This window comes from Bombyx mori, chromosome 1 (genome assembly GCF_030269925.1).
Source record: "Bombyx mori chromosome 1, ASM3026992v2".
Taxonomy (NCBI): Eukaryota; Metazoa; Arthropoda; class Insecta; order Lepidoptera; family Bombycidae; genus Bombyx; species Bombyx mori.
In genome coordinates, this window is record NC_085107.1 from 17,621,208 (window position 1) to 17,639,661 (window position 18,454).

Consider the following 18,454-nt stretch of genomic DNA (forward strand, 5'->3'; position numbering starts at 1 on the left):
CTGCCGAAGGTAAGAATAAGGCCCGAAGCCTTGTTTCATCAATCGAATCAATACACTTAAGATTGAAAATGAAATCGAAGAAAATATTTTGAAAATTCTAAACCTGCTCCATCTCTACTTTTGACTTACACGTTCATGTTTCTAATACGAATGAGAAATTCATGGGTTGAATAATTCATCCTCCCAATTTTTTTAACGAAATTTCATTCACTAAATACACCCCCGTTTCAAATAATTGTTTTGTTTTAATGATTGAATGATAATGAATCGTTTCTATTACGTACGTGTTGTTTTACGTACATTCCTGTTTTCATTGGTTAGGCTAAGTACATTCCGTGGTAGTTGTTCGTTCAATTAATACGTCTTACTTATGTTTACGATTGTCTGTGAAACCGAACACTTGTACTTGACGATTATTAGTTTTAATTATACATTTGTTTATATTTAATTTGAGGTGCAATTGTCTAATATAGAGATTTGTTTGAATAATTCCTTTTCGATCAGATTCATATAATATTGTAATTCGATTTGTTATCAATTTATTTAAAGAAAATGATTAGGTTAGATAAAACATCTTCATTTATGCGGAATCTTTTCGTGATTATTAATTTATATTTATTTTTTCAATATTTCTAGACTTTAAATTTAGTTACTAAGAGAACTACTAAGAGAGAGAAGTTTAGAACTAGTTTTATTTTCTATCTAGGTACGTTTGACAAATGAAAGTAAAGTCCGTAGGAACAACAAGATGCAGATTTCTCTATCAGATTGCAATGTTAATTGTACACAGATTGGATGAATTGTTAATTAATTAAATAACTTTATTTTTCGCAATAATGAAATAACACTTTTTTTTAAACATATTATTATCCGCATAAATTTTAAATTTTAAACGTATTAAACATATTATTATTATTATAGTTTAGAACTAAGTTATCTTTGCTAAACTACCTACAATGAATTGTAATTTAAATCGTTAAAAAAATAGATATAACAAAATTAACCCTAAAGATATAGAACGACTTTTTCATGAACACGATTGGATTTTGATTCACACGATTTTAGCGTAAGCTTATAATGACAACTCGCGATCACGATTTAGGGGTAGATTCAGCGGAGCAGTGCTCTTGCTAGGGCAGATGTTAGCAAAACTCTCTTAAACTGAAACCTGAAGCTCGCCCACTAGTCAAGATAAAACCAGAATAGCCCTTCGAGACCCAGTGGTCTTCTATCAGTGTAGTTAGGTAGGAACAAAGTATCTTTTTATAGTATATCGTCCATTTTTCTCGGTAATCCCATTATGTCATTCGATCTCTGTGATAATGGACGCGACGAACATTTTTTTCGGCGTCATTAACAGCTTTCAATTATATTAACTTAAGTAAGTACTTGATAATATCATCAAAGTCAACGTATCGTTACGGACCATGAAGATTTTTTTTTAAAGTAATAATGAGGTTAAGATTTATTTAGGCGCCCAATGTTATTAAGGCTGTTTTCATTTGTTTGTCAAACAATATCGGTAAATACATTTAATCTATATATTAATACGTAAAGCAAAAACTTTGTAGCCCTTTTTATGAGAATGGCGCAAACGGAAGACTATGAAATTTCCCGCACTTATAGAGAATATAGAGAAAGAGTGCAGAATGTTATTTTTTTTTTTAATTATGCATAAAAACTCATTAAATCAATAAATCAAAACATTGCACACACGGCCATGTATTTGACACACATGCATGCATACTATTTGTTTGTTGTCAAACTTTTCTTATTGCTTATAGTCTGTGATCAAATTGATAATAGATTAAGTATTGTTTGTCTTTATTAATATTTGTCTAAAATGATAGAATCATAATAGTGTATTACTACATAGTATTAAATAAAGTCGCTTTCTCTGTCCCTATATCCCTATGTATGCTTAAATCTTTAAAACTACGCAACGGATTTTGATGCGGTTTTTTTAAATAGTGATGTGAGTGATTGAAGAGGAAGGTTTATATGTATAATAACATCCATTAAATAGTGAAGAAATCAATAATAAATTACAGTTTCCGAAGCGAAGCGAGGGCGGGTTGCTATTAAACTTATAATTTCAATTAATTATAGTCGAATTTCGAATCGATTTGAATTTTAAGCAGCTGCTTGGCTCTGCCCCTGAAGTCCATGGGCGACGGTAACCACTCACCATCAGGTGGGCCTTATGCTCGTCTGCCTAAAAGGGCAATAAAAAAAGGCTACCGGGGGACCACTAGTATTTCCTAAATTAGCATCGAGCGGTTCACAGGAGAGTTGTCATAGCGGCGTCAGGGCGAGACGCGGTCTGCACCAACACTGTACAACGATGTTTACATTCCCAAGCTTCCTTTGAACTCGCATGTGGGCCCGGGGAAACGTTAAATAAACACAACTTTCTCGTAATGTTTAATTAAATTAATCAGTTGGTTGATTAGTCGATGGTTCGCCGGCGTTGGCGTAAACAAAGCGCGGCGGCGGCGTCGCTCGCTTTGATCTTGGGACTCTCATCTCGGCTATTGTTATATATTTGTAAGTCCCCCCGTCGCGGCGCCTAGAGTCTTCGCGCCTCGTGCGTCGCGTAGGGTTGAGCGCTTTACTTGCATTTTTCCAAATTATGTCCATCCGTTTTCCCAAATTAGGTAATATGATTATTGTCATAAAGGCACATACTCCTTGTAACATTTTAAATGAGGCCGTTATCACCAAAAAGTGACCTAACCCACAATTTTTAATATTCAGGCTTAGATAATGCAATTTATTTAAAATATAATAAATTTTGATGCAAAACCGGCCTATCCCTAGTTTGACCCATAGATGGCTTGGTAAAAACTTATTTTGGCGCGTATTGTTTTTGCCAACTAAGCAGCGTAAAAGTAAATTCAAATCTCATTATTTCCATATTAACTATGATAAACTTAGGCTATTTTGCGCTGACGGCCTCAAATAGAAATTTTTCCATGTCCTCTGCATTTAAAAGCTAGACTGCCATTTAACGATATAGTTATAGGAGCCTAAAAAGCTAATAGCTAAAAAGACGATCTAACAGTAAGATAAAACTTCATGAGCGAGCTCATCTGATGTTAAGTGGCTAGCCGAATCCATAGACATGACAATGTGAATGTCGCGACCCGCTTTAGGTTTCAAGTTTCAATTGTAGAGTTTGATTAGTCCGAACCCTCCAAATCTAAATGCATGACTGATATGCAGCAGAAATGTCAATGCAATCTTTCGATAATTGCATAACATCACACCCTTTACTTACGTCGAGGAATTCATCCACAGTTATCGTGAGCGTCATGGTTTCCCTTCCTCTAATTACCAAGCACATAATTTATACAATCAAAATATGAGCCCGCAACGGTAGGTCAGTACCTTCTACCTGTCATCCCTTGTTTCTGAAGCAGCAATGTTGTTCCGGTTTGAAGGGAGGGGCAGCCGTTGTACTTTAGAACTGATATGTAGAACTCATGTCTCAAGGCTGGGTAGCAATTACATTGTTGCTGTCCATAGGCTCCGGTAACCACTTAAAACCAGATGGGTAACGTGCTAGTTCACTCGCCTAAGGAATAAAAAAGGACACACACACAAAATTCGTATTCTATTTACTAATTTTCGTAACTCACAAGTTATTGTTAATTTTTAAATATACATATTATTTGGCTCGATCCGGTCAGCCCTACAACTATCCACAGCCATTACATTTTTCTTTACTAAATAGTGCAATGCGAGATGACGTCGCTATACCCATTTTTCGCTCACAATGATCTTTCGTCAAAGTGTTCTCGTCAACGGAACATCACTTTTTAAACGGAAAGTATTCGTTTAACTTCTCCTGCCGTGATGATTATTGAGCTCAAAGTTCAATCACTAAGCCGATGATGAATGGATATGTCGTGAGTTTCAAGAACGACATAGAACTGAGATAAACAACGGGCTACTTTACCTTATAATGTATCAGCATGGTTAGATCTAATTAAATATGTCACGCATCGTACTATTGCAGGATCGAAAACCACTTGTCGTAAAGGGTTAAACGAAATAAAAATACGCGAACAATAGTTTACTGGTGGTAGGACCTCTTGTGAGTCCGCGTGGGTACCACCACCCTGCCTATTTCTGCCGTGAAGCGGTAATGCGTTTCGGTTTGAAGGGTGGGGCAGCCGTTGTAACTATACTTGAGATCTTAGAACTTATATCTCAAGGTGGGTGGCGCATTTACATTGTCTATGGGCTCCAGTAACCACTTAACATCAGGTGGGCTGTGAGATCGTTCACCCATCTAAGCAATAAAAAAAAAAGTCGCGTTGAATGACAGTGAAAGCTATTCATCAAAATAAGATTAGTTTTTCTCATCTCGTCAGACTGAATGGTACAAGCCAAAAAAGCGTTAACGCTTTTTTTTTCATCACTGAAAATGTCTAACTGTAGAAAGCTAACGCAACGTAACTCTATTCAAATAATTTAAGCAGATTGTATGAGCATATGCGTCAAAAACGTTTTTACTAGCTTAGTTATATTAACGGCTTTAACTGGTGTTACGTGGTAATCAGAACCAACAGCACGACACCGTGTCATTCACGCAAAGAATTTCAATTTTAAACTTCATTGCATGAATGATTTGCGGTAGATTTATCATACCGCATTGAAACTTTGAGCTAATGCTTCTATTTAGACGAAGGTATACACGTTGTAATGTCTTGTGCCTGTTACAAGCTTGTAGAGTACTGAAAAACAGTCATGTCCTTTGTAATGACGCTGCATTTTAGTCGCAAAGCTTAAGTGAACTTGTCTGTTAAGCCGATTAGACTACACTGACTATTATTTTGAGTAACCGCGTAATACCGGGTGGGCCGTTAGCTAAACTACCCGTGTATGCCAAAAAATGGCATTCTATTCTTAACAAAAAATAAATTTGTGTTTTAGCATCTAAGACATTACTTGAGATTGCGATGGCATGATCAACCGGAACTGACGCAGTTTAGGCCTTGAACCGCGACAAGTGGGGGAGATATTTTTGCAGCCATTGCGTATTATGTACTCGTTGATAAGAGTAAGTTGAGTATAAGTAAAAAAAACAAATAAGTGGGTTATGGTCAAACTAAAAAACATAGTTTGAAACCAGATTTTTTTTTTTGCATTCACCTATTATTCCGGTTGTATCCGTGTTAATTTTGCTTATCTTTCTCATAGTAAAACATATTCACTGATCATAAACCGAATGCTATTTTCACGGTTATTATTTTTATAGGAATCAGAGCATTAGTAGATACGTACCGTGAATAAATACAATGTTTAATTTCTGGTAATGTTACGGAGCAAAAACAAAGTTTGATAAATATTATTATAAGAAATAATACACAATTAAACGTCGGAAAACACGTTACCGGTGAACATTACAGATGAAAGAGAAGGCGCCGGCGCCGCGACGCCGACTTCTGCCTCGATCACATTACAAAAAAAAACATTGCCATTATGTTTTATACGTCTGTGAATTAAAAATAGTTTACATATTTTAATGTTTTTTTTTTTTAATTTCTCTATAGTTTACGTTACGAAAAAGATCAGTTTGTTTTTTTGTTTCGAAATGTGAGCATCTGTCTGTACGGTGTTCAATGACTGCGTATTAAAGCGGTGTTTAGTTTTTTTAAAATTCATATTATTGTTATTATGATTGAAAATAAATTTGTGAAAGCACTAATTTGGGTTTTTATTTGTCATTTTGAGTACCTAAAGTAATTATGTAATTTCTTTATTTATTTATGACCTAGTAACGAGACCTTTAAGCCAAAATGTCATTCGAAATTCGGAAATTTGCTAAAAGCCTGTCTCTAAGGTGTACGTAGCATGGTGCTTCGACGGCTATCTGCAAAAGCGGGATTGTATGACTAGTGTTTGTTTGTGTGCGAACTCTACGCTTGGACAAGTCATGGCCGTACTGTAACCACAGTTGTTCGGTATTAGCTTAGCTTTTCCTGACTACTCATGATGATTGAAATCTGGATTTTATTAGATGACTCTAAAGCATTGGGTACGAATTTAAATCCAAATTAAATTCGTGAAAATGCTCACTAATTGCAGGCACTACCTTGACGTAGTTGGCCTGAGTTTACGTAAGCTAATTAAAATATAAACTTCCGGACCAAGCTAGAAAATTACATTGAAATGACCGCGGACATTTTCAGTTTATTTGTAGAACGAATAACATTTAATTGGTCGTTTGTCGATTGTCATCAAATGGTATGCTGTCATGAAATAAACATGCTTGTTTTACTCGTAGAGCTGTGCAACAGTTTACGAAAGCTAAATTAAATTCGCCACTTTCCGCTTGAAATACTGAGAGTTTTCGTATTGATTCATTCCAATCATGCTGTTCTCTTCTAATTAACAAACGACCATTTGTCCTCAATTTCGTTTGGTTAAACATAAATCTATAGTAAAATGAGCCCGACTGACTCTTTGGTGCAGTGGTTAGTACTCCTGACTATTGCGCCTAGGGTCGTTGGTTCGATACCCACATTAGGCAAACATAATTCACGTAATGAACAGGTTTCTTTGGTTGACCGTTTGTCAACCTTGTCACCGTCACCACCGTTGTCAACCCAACACTTCTGGTTTGAGCTCCGAGAACTCACCTACACGCTAGGGTAAAGCTAATAGCCTTCCAAGACTATCAGCATAGATAGGATAAAAAATAACACAGGAAATCCTAATTTGAGGCCAGATGACCATGCGTGATTTTTTCTCAGTAATAGATTATCTATTTATTATTATAGCCTGTATTAGCTTATTAGGTTCGAGGAAAACTCTAAAATTGTTAATGGTTTTAGAGGTAATTAATGAGAAAATAATCTTTCAATGTAACACTTATTTTGATCGCGTTGTAGTGTCTAAGTGACGCGTGACACAAAAACTATCACGTTGCATTTTCAAAGGCATCATCACTTTAATACTATCAATATTTGAATACTGCTGGTAGTATGTTCCTGTCTTTAGATAGGAACTAGCGAAATACATAAAGCAATAGATGAAGATAAGGGGATTACTTGCGTGTCCATTCGTGTTTTGATTAAACTGTGTACTGCATAAGCTTAATCACTTAGTTACTCTGTAGGCTCTATTCGGGGAGGATTCTGCATGATCAATAGCTGAGCGCACAATTCCCACACAAGTTTCTTCGAAAGCACGGACACAACTTAGTAATCCAAAAGGTATTACGTTACAAAATCTTCAGTCCACTATATCTATATCTATAAAAGAAAGTCGTGTTAGTTAGACTATGTATAACTCAAGAACGGCTGAACTGATTTGGCTTGGATTATGGAATAACAAAACGCAACTGACAGCTAAACGTAATGTATTTGGTCTATGGTTAATTATAATGTATGTAGTCTATGGTTAATTATAACCATAGACTACATACATTACGTTTAGCTGTCAGTTGCGTTCACAACTTCAAAATTCTACTATAATTAGTAGAATTTTGAAGTTGACCGGTTGATGTGTTTGTTTCGAGTTTCTTTTAGCTTATTGTGCCGAGATAGGTAATCATTAAGAAAGCCATATCGCGATTAACACGATCAAATCTTTCCCAACAAAGCCGTAATGTAATTAGGATTCGAAACATTGCAAGTGAAAGGACTGAAGAAGAACAAGAAAATATAATAATAATAACAACTAACATACATGGCCAATAAAGGATCACTAAAATACTTGCTTTTTTAATTTACATTAATTATCCAAATAAACAATTGACCTTGATAAAATCAAAAGTCTGCTCATTTATTGCCTTAGTCGAAGGCGGACTAAGTTCGCCGGGTCCGCTAGTCTTTGATAATATCAAAAATTGATCAGTTCTTGGCCAGTTTTGGCGTCACACCCTGAAATTATATCGCTGTTTCAGGGTGCGAAGTGTGCTAACTGCCGCAGCGGGGAGGCAATTTTGTTGGAACTTCTATCGAGCGTGCACGTTTCTGATGCAAATTCCGTTTAAAATCAAAGGCCATCCAAATAATGGTGAGATAGTTTCGATAGATCGAGAATGAAATTCGTAATCGTGCTTCGACTGAATCAACTGTCGTTGGCTGAGACATTATTAGTATTCAAAGCGTGATCAAAACAGTATCGAACTAAAATTATTCAGATGGGTCTTCTTTTCAGAATGTAACGTAACGGTAGAATACCATCAATTTTTTTTTTTTTTGTTACCGTATTTGCAGACTAGCATACGGCCCACCTGATGGTGAGTGGTTACCGTCGCTCATGAACGTCAACAATGCCAGGGGCAGAGCCAAGCCGCTGCCTACCGTTTAATACTCTCCACAAGCCTCGTTTGAAGAAGGACATGGCATAGCGCTCGGGAAACACCGTGGAGGGGAGCTCATTCCATAGACGGATGGTACGTGGCAAAAAAGATCTCTGGAAACGCACTGTGGATGAACGTAGTGGCTCCAGGTAGTATGGATGAACTCTACTCCGGTGGCGGGCGGTGCGATGGTAAAAACGAGATGTCGGTATCATCTCGAATAATTACTCAGAGCACTCCCTATTCCTAAATTCCTAATTCCTAAATAAAACGTTATTAATCGAAGACGATCTGAAAAACGGCTAATAACTTCAAATGCTAATGTTGTCAGTATCATTATCTAAAACATTCCAACAACGCATTCATGCTTTAATGGAAATGTAATTTAGTGTGGTCAGTGAAAAAAGGCTCCGTCGACCAGCGTGATGGGAGCAACGAGATATTTGCACTATTTTGCATAACTGCATTAAGTGTTGTACAAGAGGGCTCAAGGCACGTACGCTCGCCAACTAAAGTGCAATAAAAGCCTTGTAGAAAATTTAATAGCCTCTACAAGGGACCTTTTTGTCGGAACATGTTATTTTTGAATGAACGCGTTTATAAACAACGTAGGTATGTGTTATTTCTGGTATTTTTATGATACGACTTATGTTTAATAAAGGATGCTTATTTTCTTCGGGTTTTTTTCTTACAAATTTCTTAACATATTGTTGTAATGAAAATTAATGTTATTGCCTTTGAATGCATCGTATTTAAAAATGACTATTTCTGCTGTGAAGCAGTAACGCGTTTCGGTTTGAAGGGCGGGGCAGCCGTAGTTAAAAGTGAGATCTAAGAACTCATGTCCCAAGGTGGGTGGCGGTATTTACGTTGTAGATGTCTATGGGGCTCTGGCAATACTTAACATAAGGTGGGCCGTGAGAGCATCCACCAAAATAAGCAATAAAATAAATAATAAAACAATGAAATTAATGAGTCATCCTTTCCTTTGTTATTTACAATTTAAAATGCAAAAGCGAATTGATTTATTTTCGTTTTATTAACGTCATTTCGATTCTAGATTGCATTCGAAAGGAAGACTTTGTGCATTAGCGACTGCGAGTGGACCGGGAAATTGAATTAGTGTTTCCTTTTGAATATTCAATATGGTTCGCTTTCTGAATCACGATAAATCTATGTTACAATATTCATTCTCGTGAATCTTAATTTGATTAATGTCGACGCATGGTTCTGTATGTTTCGAAAGATTATTAACTTCGAGGTGTGAATGAAATTAAGGACTTTAATTTATGGGTAGGAAGTATGGTGGGCCCAGACTGATTAGTACCATTGTATTGACTATTTTGTATTGACTACTTTTTACTGTATGCCAAAGATGTGTTTCGGTTTATGGGATAGTTGATATACCAAAGGAATTGGGATTGAAATTTCATGTTCCAAGTTGGACTGTAGGAGTCTCGTCGTGGTGTTTCATCTTTAGAACGGAAATAAATCTAAAAATATTTAATTTTGTTATAGCGGCCCGCTCCGGCTTCGCTCGGATATTTAGCAAAATTTTCAAAATAAAAAAATATAATACACACACACACATTAACCCTAAAGACAAAAGTTTTCAACGCTTGCGTACTGCCGGTCATGACATATGGCGCTGAAACGTGGACATTGACCGTAGGTCTGGGCCGTAAGTTCAAAGTCGCTCAGCGTGCTATGGAAAGAGGTATGCTCGGAGTTTTTTTGATGGATCGAGTCAGAAATGATGAAATCCGTCAAAGAACCAAAGTAACCGACATAGCCCTAAAGATTAGCAAGCTGAAGTGGCAATGGGCCGGACATACGTGTCGCAGAACCGATGGCCGATGGAGCAGACGTGTTCTGGACTGGAGACCGCGTACCGGTAAGCGCAGCGTTGGGCGTCCCCCTGCCCGTTGGACCGATGACTTGCGGTGATATGCTGGGAGAGATTGGATGCGGAAGGCGGAGGATCGTTCATTGTGGCGGACTATGGGAGAGGCCTACATCCAGCAGTGGAGAGATGCAGGCTGATGATGATGATGATGACACATTAACCCTTATATTTGCGTCAGGTTTCTAAAAGTAGAAAATTATAAAGGTATGTAGTTTGAATAATTATCATAATTTTAATGAACTTTTATTTTCATTTAAATATATTATTATTTGTCTAATTTTCGTAACATTATTGGAGTTTTAGTAAGGATCCCTAATTAAAACAAAAAAAGAATATAGCCTATGTCACTCGGGGATAGTGTAGCTTCCAAACAGTGAAAGGATTTTTCAAATCGGTTCAGTAGTTTCGGAGCCTATTAGAGGGAGGAAAGATTTGTTTGTTTGTATTGACAAACAAACAAATCTTTCCTCTTTATAATATTGGTATAGAAGTATAGATATATATTATTGGCTATCCTTAAAGTTTGAGGGCTACACGAAACACACAAAAATAAAAATAAAAACATTAGGTTATAATTGAGAACAAAAAAGGGTGACATATGCAACGTGTGCAATGCGTACCTTTAATAAGTTTGCTCGTAAATTGGATATGAAATTTCAAAGATTTCTTTGGCTTTAAGTGCTCGACTGTATGGACCATTGGTACTAACATAATTTCCGATGGCGAAACGCAAATTGTTTCTATTGTCTTCTGTTTTCCGTAGGATATTTGAATCAAGTTGATGCAAAGTTTTCTTTAAAAACCGCTTTTTCCGCAACGCAATACTGAGCGATGCAATTATGCATAGCTATTAATTTTTGTATCTTCAAAGGCCGATCTGTGTATCAATCTTTTTAGATGGCGTTGTGGTGAAAATATGACAGTTTAAATATTTATAGTTTATTGAAGTTTACAAAAAAAAAAAACTGAAATTGATAAAGTACTTTTTTGAGAACGATTTAAATCCTTTTTTTACTAATCTTGATATTTAAAACAAGTTATTACCTAAACTAAGTTAAGACTGAGAATTGTTTTAAAATTCAAACAGTACGTAAAATACGAAATATGATCGTATCACGTATAACATGTTAGAGAACATTACACATACGTGAGTGAAATTCACATGGGGGCCACCGCGAATAAACAATCACTATTGTACAGGGATGGAGTTAGAGAAGGAAAAGAGCGACAGAGATTTAAAAAAGACGCCGAGATGTATCTTTTATAATCTTATTCATTAGAAACAAAGAATTCTGGGACTTAACAAGTTTGTTACATGTTTATAATAAGGTTGCTTGCTAGGTTTAATGGGACTTTTTGTTTTTCATTTCATTGCATCTATTGTTGAACGAACTCTCGTTCAACCTGCTGTCAAGTGATGATTACTGCTCATAGAGGTGACAATATAAATACCGTAACTCAATTTGAAATACGAGGTTTAAATCTTAATTCGAACATTTACATGTCACATCGCTTTTGTAATAGAGTACTGTAATGACATGAAACCTTAAAGCTCATGTCTCAAGGTGAGTGGCGGCATTTACGTTGTAGATGTCTATGGATTCCGGTAACCACTTAACACCAGGTGAGCCGTGAGCTCGTCCACCTTTCTAGGCCATAATAGATCGTTCGATGATCTGAGCAATAAGAAGAAGAAAAAAATTAACTGTTTTGTCTAATTCGCATTTTTTAAGTTAATGAATATGAGCAATACACTCTACACTTATTATTTTATCGCCGCATTCAATTCGAAGAAACACTTAATAATGATGTCGCTCCTTCGAGACGCACACCTGCCTACGTACCTGTTCGGTAATCGTTATAAATGCTACCGAACAATGAATCGTTCGATCACGAAAAAATCATCTTACAAGGAGTTCGTGCCGTCGCCGGTCCGGTAGTCGTGTCGCCAGGGTCGGCCCGACGACCGATCGTGTCCGCTACCGTCCCTTGCTTTACGATTCTCGTGTACCTAACTTTTAATTGTTGACTGATATTGTTACGGCTGTCCGCGATGCGTTCCGTCACGACCACGCTTAACGGCACACTCCAGCATGACCACGAATCGCCAATGTCGTCCGTACAGATGACAATAGACGCAACGAGCAATTCACGAGCGTACACATTGTGTTTTTGAAACTTTGCTAACGTATAATAATTTGTCGTCGTCGTGGCCTAAAGGATAAGACGCCTGATGCATTCGTATCGAGCGATGCACCGGTGTTCGAATCCCGCAGGCGGGTACCAATTTTTCTAATGAAATACGTACTTAACAAATCTTCACGATTGATTTCCGCGGTGAAGGAATAACATCGTGTAATAAAAATCAAACCCGTAAATTTATAATCTGCGTAATTGCTGCTGGTAGGATCTCTTGTGAATCAGCACGGCCTATTTCTGCTTGGTGAAGCAGTAATGCGTTTCGGTTTGAAGGGTGGGGCAGCCGTTGTAACTATACTGAGACCTTAGAAATTATATCTCAAGGTGGGTGGTGCATTTACGTTGCAGATATCTCTGGGCTCCTTAACATCTGGTGGGCTGTAAGCTTATCCACGCATTTAAGCAATAAAAAAATATATCGTCATATCATTTCGAAAGCAAGCTATAAAAAATGTTAATGAAAACAGTACCTACGTCATTATTTATCGTCTGTAAGTTGATCAAAAGTCTATCTGATCTGTTTATTGTGTTTCCAATGAACGGTACATAATTACAGCACCCAGCGCCGGCGCGCCTTCATTAACATACATCCGAGCGAACTTGTATGTATTGCGTTTTCGTTCGTACGAAGCACAAGGGCTATATTTTATAAAATATACAACAGTTTAAATGATAATTTATATTCCATTGTTATTCATTGATGTTATTATATGTATATTTTGCCATTGTTTCAAATCAGAGCATATTTCATGCATTTAATGTTAAAGCGATTTGCACACCGAAAGATAAGCTATGCGAATAATCGCTTGCGCTATGACGTATCCGCTGCGGAAGCTCTTGCACTATTCATAAAGAGGTCAGAATGTTTTATTGGATGGAGTTATTGAAATTTATTACGTATATTTGAAATTGTAATGGGATGCATCGTTCATTCCGCGGATGCGGTGACGGTTCGATGCAGTGCTTAACATTTCAAATTCATCAAAACAACTCAAAGTCAAGGAATTTATAATCTATCAACAAATTATTTACATTATTTAATTTATTAGCATGACTCAACCTATTCCTAAGTATATGATATAATTGACTAACTTTATTAACTACTAGCTGACCCGGCAAACGTTGTTTTGCCATATATAAGATTTCTAGGGAATTTCTAGTGTAGAAAAAATAAGTAACTTATTGTATGTGTGTAAGGATGTGGTAAATGAGTAAAAGAGGCATGTAGCGCTGTGAACGATTAGAGATTATAAAAATTACAAAACCTCATTCAACCACATACCTAGGTAATGCCTCATTATAACAAAAAAATATGTCCAAAAATAAAAATAAATGTTAGGGGTGGACAACCCTTATCACTTAGGGGTATGAAAAATAGATAGTAGCCGATTCTCAGATCTACTGAACATGCATATAAAATTTCATAAAAATTGGTCACACCGTTTCAGAAGAGTATGGTAACTAACATTGTGACATGAGAATTTTATATATAAGGTTTTAAAGTATATGATATAGTAAGTATAAGTATATGCTTTAATGGAAATACATTAGACGATTTTTAATTTAAGACAATTAGGTTTGATGAAACTAAATCGAAGTCATCACACAAAACGAAAGCTTTTTACAAACCATTGCGTATTTGAAACGAAGAAAGCGTTAAGGCGACTTTCTTTAGCTAGCACTGGAAAGCTTACTTAAGTTGCTTGTATTGTTTCGCTTGCTTGCAAAATGTAATTCGTGTACAGACGCACACAAAGAGCGCTCACCCACACCGTGAGCCCGTTATTTTTATTGTCTCAAAGTGCCGTGTAATAGCCGAGACAAGTATACAATATCATACAAATTGGAACTGTATATTTAATACACTGTTTCACTTCTGTCGACGTATGTATCACCCTGAAATGTTTTGTTCTTGCAAATACACACGATCGCAAGTAACACTTGTTATTTTTCATGGAATTTTAATTTGATTTCTCGACATCTAGAATATGCCATTGGATTTACGTTTTAGACGCACGAAGGCTTTTATACGGGTTGATATTTTGTTTTATTGAAATATTAACTGCTAGACTGCAATATTTTACAATAAAGACTGAGAAATTAAAACTTGTAATTGCTTGTTTTGAAAAAAATCAATTACCAATTTCGACTTTACATTCCAAATGTTGAGATTTATATTCTACCGCTTTTCTTGATTCCTCTAAGCACACGTAGCACAATGTATGGGCCTCCTGTAAATGGTATAATGATCTTCTTATTTCTTGTGCGTTTTTAACTACTATAACATTTATCGCAGGTGTTCCTAAGTACTTTGCACTTCAAAATGTATACGAATATGTAACAGTTTACATGATGCTTCAGTGATAACACAAACTATTTACTTATTTTTTTTTTGTTTTTGTGACCTTGTATTTACGTGTGCAGAATGCTATTCCATGGTAATATGAGAAGCTCAATAGATTATTGTATTACTAAATTAATTTTTGGTTTTCGGGTTAGATTAAAAAGAGGAGTGTCGTTCTCGTTTCTAGATTAGTGTCTCGCTAGCTGAATAAATGAATGATAATTGAATTAATCATTGAATTATGAATTAAAGTGTAATGTACAAGAGATTTAAATAAGACAATTTTATTCTTACGAAGAACTCGATGATGTAATAAGATTACGTAATAGATAGACTGCAGTGTGAACGTTACAAAACATTAGCGTTTTGTTAATGCGATCCGATGATAAGGCTCAGTTCATATTGGCCTTTAGAAATTGTCTAATTTTTAATTCATAACATTACAAAACCGTATGTGTAGTGTGATAAGGTCTGTAGAAGAACCAAAGTTGCTGATATAGCCCGTAGGATTAGTAAGCTGAAGTGGCAGTGGGCAGGCCACATAGCGCGAAGATCAAACGGCCGATGGGTCAGAAAGATCCTCGAGTGGAGACCACGTACTGGCAAGCGCAGTGTGTGACGACCACCTACCAGATGGAACTATGACATGGTGAACATCGCTGGGTCACGTTGGATGCAAGTGGCAACGGACAGGCCCCACTGGACATCAGTTGGAAAGGCCTATGTTCAGCAGTGGATAGTATACAGGCTGAGATGATGATGATGACGTAGTTATTTATTGCAGCATAAAAAGCCCAAAACAAATGAAACGTTTCAAAGAAAATAAAATTAAAAGTAATAACGTGTAGGCAACCCTACGTAATGCAGGATAAAGGCGAGAAAAAGAAAGCGACATTTTACTGGTATCCTACTAGTTATATCAAGCTCGCTTTATGAGAAAGGAATAAAGCATCTTATCACTTTTTCTACCAAATAATTTTATTATTTGATCTTAGAATAGTCGCAGCATTGACCAGAAGAACACACTATTGCTCGGTGGCTAAATTAGATAAGATGGTATCGATCCGGCCGATGGAAGGTGGTTTAGGGCTTACGCAATCCACCTTTATCAAAAATGGTCCATATTTTTGAGACGGCATAATTATTAAAAAAAATTAATCAAAACTGTAATATTTTTGAACGTTTTGTATTTAACGGTACCTGACTCGTGAACTCGATCATCAGTATGTTAAATTATTGTGGTTGGATATTTCAGGTTTTTTTTTCCGTAGCACCATTATCGTTCAATAAATGGCTTATTATAATGCAGTCCTACATACATATATAAAAAACTTTAGTATTATATTTTGGTGTATTTTATAAGTATTCTTTACGCCTTATTTTGTGTAATGCGAGGTGGGCGCGGTATTACCTTTTTATCATATCACGCTGCAAAGTGATTTGGCGTGTGTTGTACAACCAGCCGTCTTACAACCGACCAACCTGACGTCAACCTTCATTGGGTATGCTATCGTTGGCATAAGACGGTAGTCAGAAGCAGTCCCCTAATGGCTTATTATGACGTCCAAGAGAAGAAATGGGTCGTCCAATTCTAAGCCGGGAATCGATACCTAATACATTTTATTGGATATTATCCGTTCTGACTACTCCACGAATACATTACATATTTTGTTCATATCACATTGTTTTTGTTTTAAGCCTCATGAATATTATGCACAGAACTTTACGCCGGCTTTGATAGCAATCGCGTAAAACAAAACGAAGAAAAAAAGCACTCATTGTTTGAAATGCTAAAAAATTCCCAAAACAATACAACATAATATGGAATTACGAAAACGATTAGGGAGAAAATAAAGCAATTATTTTTTTGGTACATCTCAATTAGGAATTCGGAAATATAACGTTTACATAATAATTACAAATGGTTTGTAATTAAAAAGCAAGTGTCACGTTTTTTATTCTTTCGTGAAAATTGAACCTGATATTTGTGGTTTGAAAATTATGGGGTTGACGACACCCCGGTTTCGGGGTCGCCGATGTGAGACCAGCATTCGAGGACACGCTAGCTAAGGGGAAAGCGAGGTATTTGAGGGATCATTTGTTTTTTTTTTTGTAATTCATAATACAGAGCATTTGTACGTGCATCATATAAAAGTGGATATTGCCTAAAGTACAAAGGACAGCTGGTGTTAGCTGACAACGGGGCAACATGGTGCACACAACGTCGCCACTGCAATTACTGCGTGTGATCGACAAGGACTTAAAACCGAATTGTTATAAACACGAAACAAAAAGACGGCACGAATTCACTTTACCGAGTTACGCAGGAAACGAATAAAACAGTAAAAACACGATCGCCCGTTATAAATTAATACCTGATGTAACCCGATCTAACTTCACAAACGAAAAAAAAAAAAAAAAACCAGCATATTGTGTAGCAGTGAAACGATAAATAAAGTCTCGAAAATAATGTTTATATGTAAATATGGGGTATTGTTAGAGTAACGAGTCTTGCTAAATCACAATATGAAGTTGATTTATATCTCAACGGTCTGCTGGAGCATGCGGGAGGCCTATAAAAACCGGACGAAATCGTATTCGTGGGGCACAGCGGTGACGGTAGAGCTGCGAAACGATTGCACCACGACCCACGACCCTGTGACGACCTAAAGACGTATCGATATGATTCAATCTCAACTATTGAAATACTCCGATGCCAAGACAAGTATTGACTGGAAGCGATAGTCCAGTCCTTAATATGAAGCTATAAAGTCTCAAAGAGATCAAAGCTAAAGTGGCAGTACTTAAATAATACTTAGATAGCAGGGGCTGAATCCGAACACCATTATTGTTCGATAAAATTATCGAGAATCGAATTGTGACTTTGTCACTTTTAAAGTGGATACCGCGTCGGTTTTATTGAATAAATGCAGCTCTGCATTCGACCAGTACAGTGGTCAGTAGCGTTTGTACCTTAATTGGTCACTTTACGACGACCGAATACGATACTTAACGCGTTTAACTCACAACTGTGACGCCCCTCATTGTTGTGTTCCACCGTAATTGAATGAGGTTATAAGTGCTCAAATTATGAAAAATCGTAAAGTTGTAATCTGAGACCGATAGACTTTGGATCGTTGCAGGGAACATGGCAGGCAACCCAGAAACTTCGGTAATATTATTTTTTTTGCTACATAATCTGCTAAGCCTTGAGAGGCTATATCAGCGGAACATTAACTAATAGGTGAGCTCACGGGGCTCAAACTTGACGACGTTGCTAACACGAACCCTAGCAAGAGCCGTGCTTCGCAGAATCTACCACCGGGTCGGAAACGCGACCCACTGAGAAGATCCGGCGAGAAACTCAGTGGACTGTGTCTGAGGGTTTCGGTTATAAGTGTACGAATGAAACTAGGTACTGATATTAGGGTTTACAACTTAGATTATTTTATCATTTGTAGTTTTTTAAATGTGACGTTTTTTTTTCAATAATACCAATTACCATACTAACACTGTCTGTCATGTATGTAAACGTTTTGTTTTTCAATAAATAAATCTTAAATACGTATTCAACAGAACTACATTTACATATTACGTCTAGTGTTTACACATCCGCTGACTGTTTGGCTTAGTATAATCCATTCAATTCGGCCATATCATCCCCCCGTTTAGCTTAGATGATGCG

General features: G+C 36.7%; 1 protein-coding gene and 1 long non-coding RNA gene across 5 annotated transcripts in view; both read right to left on the reverse strand.

Annotated features, from left to right (window-relative positions):
* Positions 1–18,454, reverse strand: part of LOC101745447 (protein bric-a-brac 1) — a 353,458-nt gene that overhangs the window by 30,765 nt on the left and 304,239 nt on the right. The window lies entirely within an intron of this gene.
* Positions 9,341–11,137, reverse strand: LOC134199544 (uncharacterized). Its single transcript, XR_009974088.1, has 2 exons — positions 10,936–11,137; positions 9,341–10,408 (listed from the first exon to the last, which is right to left on the reverse strand). It is a non-coding gene; the product is annotated as an uncharacterized LOC134199544 (long non-coding RNA).